This window comes from Gekko japonicus, unplaced genomic scaffold (assembly GCF_001447785.1).
Source record: "Gekko japonicus isolate JY-2015 unplaced genomic scaffold, Gekko_japonicus_V1.1 scaffold192, whole genome shotgun sequence".
Taxonomy (NCBI): Eukaryota; Metazoa; Chordata; class Lepidosauria; order Squamata; family Gekkonidae; genus Gekko; species Gekko japonicus.
In genome coordinates, this window is record NW_015165835.1 from 925139 (window position 1) to 931392 (window position 6254).

Below are 6254 nucleotides of genomic sequence, written 5' to 3' on the forward strand. Positions count from 1 at the left end.
AGCATTTGACTCTTGAAAAGGCTAGGCAAGGGATCATGGAACTCACATCCAAGCCCATCTATGCATTGATCCACCATTAGGTAAAGGAGAGCTGGCAAGAAGAGAAGGAGGAGGATATTGGATTTATACCCCACCCTTCACTCAGAGTGGCTTACAAATTCCTTTCCCTTCCCCTCCCTACAACAGACACCCTGTGAGGTAGGTGGGGCTGAGAGAGCTCAGGCAGTAACTGCTCTTTTTTCAAGAACACCTCTGACAGAACTATGGCTTGCCCAAGGTCATCCAGCCAGGCGCAAGTGGAGGAGTGGGGAATCAAACCCGGTTCTCCCAGATTGGAGTCCGCACACTTAACCACTACACCAAACTTGTGCTCAAAAGAGCATGGTGGCCCACCCCCTAACTTCTCATAATCACCAAGTCAAGTGCATGTGAAAGTGTGGAGGAAGTGCCTGTATACACCCTTTCTTCCTGTGATCAATGATGCTGCTTTCTGAACACTACTGATCACAGAGAGGGGTGTACGTGCCAGCTTTTCCTCTACGCATCCACACCATGCAGATGTCTCAGCAATCACATGGGGGTGGGACCAATGAGCTCAAACCCACTGTCCCTCCTCAAGTGGTGAGTCAGCACTCGAAAGGGTCAACTACAAAGAACTAGACAAAAAGTCACATGGAATAGGGCTGCAATGAAGGGGGGGGCAAGTTCTGCCCACTTAAGTCTTGCACCAGTGAAAAACCAAGTAGGGACCAATCCTACTAACGTTATGTTGTTGTTGTTTAGGGAGGGTTCTATGTTTTAAAGTAAATTTGCAAGTAATTTAATTACATGAACTAGAAGAAGAGAAGAAGAAGAGATTGGATTTATACCCCGCCCTTCACTTGGAGTCTCAGAGCGTCTTACAAACTCCTTTCCCTTCCCCTCCCCATCACAGACACTCTGTGAAGTAGATGGGGCAGAGAGAGCTCTTTCGAGGACTGCTCTTGAGAGAACAGCTCTGAGAGAACTTGTGACTGACCCAAGATCACACTAGCAGCTGCATGTGGAGGAGTGGGGAATCAAACCCGGTTCTCCCAGATTAGAGTCCATGCTCCTAACCAGGGGTCATTTCGTAGAAAAAGAGGTGCAGGAACTCATTAGCATAGCTTATTTGCATATACCACACCCCCTGACATCACCGGAAGTGTGTCAGGTGTCTTTTGATTTCATGGCTGCTGTCACAGTCTGTGGTGATCTGGGATCCCAAGAACGTGAAGTCTGTCACTACTTCCACGACTTCCCCTTCTATTTGCCAAGGAGTGATGGGGCCGGATGCCATGATCTTAGTTGTTTTGATGTTGAGCTTCAAGCCCACTTTTGCGCTCTCCTCTTTTACCCTGAGCAAGAGGCTCTTTAGGTCCTCTTCACTTTCTGCCATTAGAGTGGTATCGTCTGCATATCTGAGGTTGTTGATCTTTTCCCCAGCAATCTTAATTCCCGCTTGTGATTCATCCAGGCCAGCATTTCGCATGATGTACTCTGCATATATATTAAATAAGCAAGGTGACAGTATACATCCTTGTCGTACTCCTTTTCCTATGCTGAACCAATCAGTTGTTCCGTATCCGGTTCTAACTGTCGCTTCTTGGCCCTTATACAGGTTTCTCAAGAGACATGTGAGGTGGTCTGGTACTCCCATCTCTTTAAGGACCTGCCATAGTTTGTTGTGATCCACACAGTCAAAGGCTTTAGCATAGTCAATGAAGCAGAAGTAGATGTTTTTCTGGTACTCTCTTGCTTTCTCCATAATCCAGCGAATGTTGGCAATATGATCTCTCGTTCCTCTACCTCTTCGAAACCCAGCTTGTACTTCTGGTAGTTCTCTATCCACGTACTGTTGAAGCGTAGCTTGTAGGATCTTGAGCATGACCTTGCTAGCGTGTGATATGAGTGCAATTGTGCGATAGTTTGAACATTCCTTGGCATTGCCCTTCTTTGGGATTGGAATGTATACTGACCTTTTCCAATCCTGTGGCCACTGTTACATTTTTCAAACTTTATATATATAAAATTTGGAAAATGCAACAGTTTTCCAAACGCAACAGTTTAAAGTCAGAACAACATGCAGCAGGAAATCAGTAAATGCAGCAGAAGCCCATACAAATTAAAACAACTACCACAGATTAGAGAAATCTCAAAGGCCCTCTGAAAAAAAGAATTGTCTTAACGTTTTGCCTAAATGCCAACAGAGATGAAGTGACAGATCTCTATAGGGAGGGAGATCCACAGTTTTCGTTCCACCATTGGAAACTAGGCATGCTGAGAAGTATGGCATGGATACATGGATAAGATGACCAAATGAACTTGTGTTATGCAAACTCTGCACATTGTTTACAAGGTAAACTCCGGCTTGTATCACCTCAATGTTCCCTGGTGAAGTTCATCTAGAGTGTAGTTCCATGTTCAGCAGATTTATACCTGCACAGTAGCAGCTTGTGCAACAAAGCCAGGTTACTGCAGTTTAAGACTACTTTTTATATAAAAGGGTTTTTTAAAATTTTATATTAGACAAACAAACAGACCAAGACAGATACATTCAATCCAGGGTTTCATATAAAACATTGATTTGACTTCTATATTACCTCATACAATAACTGTTTAAAGTATTAGCTTTCTGAGTCACCATGTATTTTGAAAAAAAATATTTTGCATTATTGTTAGATATACATTTTTTTAAATTCAGCCCGTTGGTTCTGGTTTGACCTTCTGGGGCAACAGAAAACAACTCCATCCCATCCTCTATATGACAGCCCTTCAAGTACTTGAAGATGGTTATCATATCCCCTCTCAGTCATCTCCTCTCCAGGCTAAACATATTGAGCACCTTTAACCCTTCCTCATAGGACTTGGTCTCCAGACCCTTCACCATCTTCATTGCCCTCCTCTGGACACGTTCCAGCTTGTCTATATCCTTCTTAAATTGTGGCACCCAAAACTGAACACAATACCCTAGGTGAGGTCTAACACAGCAGAGTAAAACGATAACATCACTTTGCACGATCCGGACACTATGCTTCTGTCGATACAGCCCCAAAATGCCAATTCAAATTGGATTCAGTTTGTCTTATCAGTACTAAAAGCAACTTTACTGAATTATTTGGGGAAGTGGTTTTGTTGCTGGGAGGGAACAGGGCGCCTTTGTCTCTTTTGCTCTCTTCCCCTTCCTTTGTGTAAGGGATGTGTTTACCTTTTCCCTTTCATATCTCGGAAGGATTGCACTTGGCAAGGTCATCGTTAAGTGGCATAATTAAAATACAAATTGGTTTCCAGCTACTGATCAGCACAGTGGCATACAGACACCCAAGAAAAATAATGCTAGCAGCTATACTTCTCTTTGGCGGCATTTCCAGAGCAGCAAAATTAGCAAGAACTAGAAGAGATTTTAGGATTGCCTAAAGCAAGGAAAACTGGTGAAAAGGCTGATGGATTCTTTTAGAGTGTCTGAAGATCTTTTTTTCCCCTTGAGTGACATACAGGAAGATCCCAGCTCAGCTGGCCCATCTAAAATCAAAGGTTATTTCTGTTTTAAATTCTTTTTTTAAAAAAGGTTATTTCTGTTTTAAATTCTTTTTTTTTAAAGCCCTGTTAATTGAGTTGACAATAAAACTTCTACATGTAGGGCATGAGAGATCTGATATATGTAGATTGTGGAAAATGTTTTACACATTTTCAGTTAAACCCTCCCACAGCACAAACGATGGAAGTGGTTATGTTTTACTGTAATTTGCTTGTGCTTTAAGAAATTAGCAGCAACTACAGTAGCTTGTGGATGAAACACCTCTTAACAGCAGGGGGCTTGTAACCTTTGAGAACCACAGATTTCATTTGAGAACCAGAGATTTCATTTGAGATATGAGCTGTGCCTACATTACTGTGGAAATTGGGGTGAGTGTAAAACGTTACTGTATGAGGTGGTTTTAATATAGATGCACTGGAATATATACATTCTGAATCTCTCTTTGGCTTTTCACATTTCATTGTTGTATTGTTATATTGTTATTTTGTAGTTCCATTTTTAGCCATACAACTGAAGAAGATTCCGTGTTTCCCCGAAAATAAGACACTGTCTTATATTTATTTTTTCTCAAGAAGACACACTAGGGCTTATATTACAAATGCATAGAAATCCTGCTAGGGCTTATTTTGGGGGTAGGTCTTATTTTCGGGGAAACAGGGTTGCTTTGAAATGTCTGGCATACCTGGGAAGGACATTTTCGTTGTTAGAAGTTTATTTGTGCTTTGGGACATCCTCTGCCTTTTTGTGGACTTTGAGGTCTTTTGGACACTATTATATTCAAAGGGTACAGAGGATTCTCTTGTTGGATATTTTCCACTATCATTAGATTTTATTTTGAATTGGCTCATAGTGTTTTTGAATTGTGGCCCCCAATTCTATTGTATCTTCAATTTATTGTTATTGTATTGCAATAGACTGATGTCTACTGTTTACTTGCGAAAGTTGTGTATCTTTTGATGGTCTATCCCTGTGTTCTATATTTTTGCATACTACATCACCTTGGGGTCCCTATTGTCTGGCTTACTGTAATTTCCAGCAGTACGCCTGATGACAGATTTCAGAGTTTTCACAGAATGATAATGGCAAGAGTCACACTGCTCTTCAGGCAGTAGTCAGTGGCGATGTCTTTTCTAGGACTCAGGAAGGAAGGCAGATCAAAGACAAAGCTGGGAATAAATGTTGCATTACTATTTTTAGACACATTTAAAAGGAGTTGTGTGTTAATCTGCCAAAACAGAGCAGAGTCTTATGATGCTCTAAAGACTAATAAATGTGTTGTGGCATAAGCTTTTGAAAACCAGGGCCCATTTAGTCTGATGTGTGAAGTTTTACACAAGGTGCCACAAACTGTTATTTTAACACCCAGATTGTTTATTTCTGCTCTTCTCCCAACACAACAGACACATCTTTTATTTAGTTATAAGTTTGTTCTTCTGTTTCTAGAATGGCTTTAGAGTCAGTTCACATGCTCTCCTCCTCCTCCTCCTCCTCCTCCTTCTCTGTCTCCTTCTTCTTTATATATCTTTAGCCCTGCTTGTCTCTTGCGGCTCAAGGCAGCTAACATTTCTAAGATTAAAAGCATACAAAATACTGAAGAAAAACTTCATTTATCTCCTTCCCCAAGAAAATGTCTGTAGCTTCATACCCCTTAAAGATATCACACATAAAACAGCCTTAGAACACCTCCTGAAAACTTCTGAAGGTAGTGTCCCCCTCATCTCCTCAGACATCTCGTTCCACAAGTTGGGAAACACTATAGAGAATGAACAGGCTCTAGTAGATGCTGTGTGGGCTACCTTAAGTGGGGAAACAACCAGGTAGTGGCACCAGACGGATGTAGATAGTGCAGAGGGACATATGGGTAGAGACAGTCCTTCAGATATGGGGGTTCTAGGCCATACCACATTCTGAACCAGTTGTAGTTTCTGGGTTGTCCTTAAGGACAGTCCACAAAGAGTGTTACTATTGTCTACTTACATTTTGCAAAATAAAGGAGTTGTTCCAGCTTGATGCCCATTGTCAGAACTGTCCAGTGGTAACTTGCTTCACAGTTCCAGTTTGTTTGGCATAATTAACCCACAGGTGGCTGCATTATGAAGACCAGCCATTTCCTTGTTGGGATGTGGTTAGAGCCTTCTGTTTCCTATCACATGTACATCTGTTAACTGTCTAGTCTGTGTTGAATTTAATGCAGGTCTCCACTAAGCCAAATGCAGCCCACCAACCCATAAATAATGATCTCCTCAGATGCTTCACAATCAAGCTGTCCTATGCAGTTCTGGGCAGAACTGCCATATGAAGATTCTGCCTCCCCCTTTACATTCAGAAGAACATACAGATGACTTCCGGTCTATGGAACAGCGATGACAGATTTCCCCACGACAGGGAAGGGCGGTTCGCACACCAGTGGCCTGGAGGGATGCCACCTCAAGTGACACCCCCAAGGAGCCTTTGTGATAGGCTCCAGGCCAGGGGGCTTTTGAGGGGTAGCCTCTTCGATGGCGTAATGCTGGAGAATTGAGGCTCCCCTCCGCCCCGACGGTCCAGACACTGAGTGGCCTTCGGGCATAAGCTGGACTGACCGGGACAAGTACCGGAGATCGAGCAGAATGGCGTAAAACTGAGCGTGGTCAGAGAAACTGACCAACAATGAACGTGAGTTCTGAATAAAATGGAGTAGTTTGAAAAGTGATTCCCC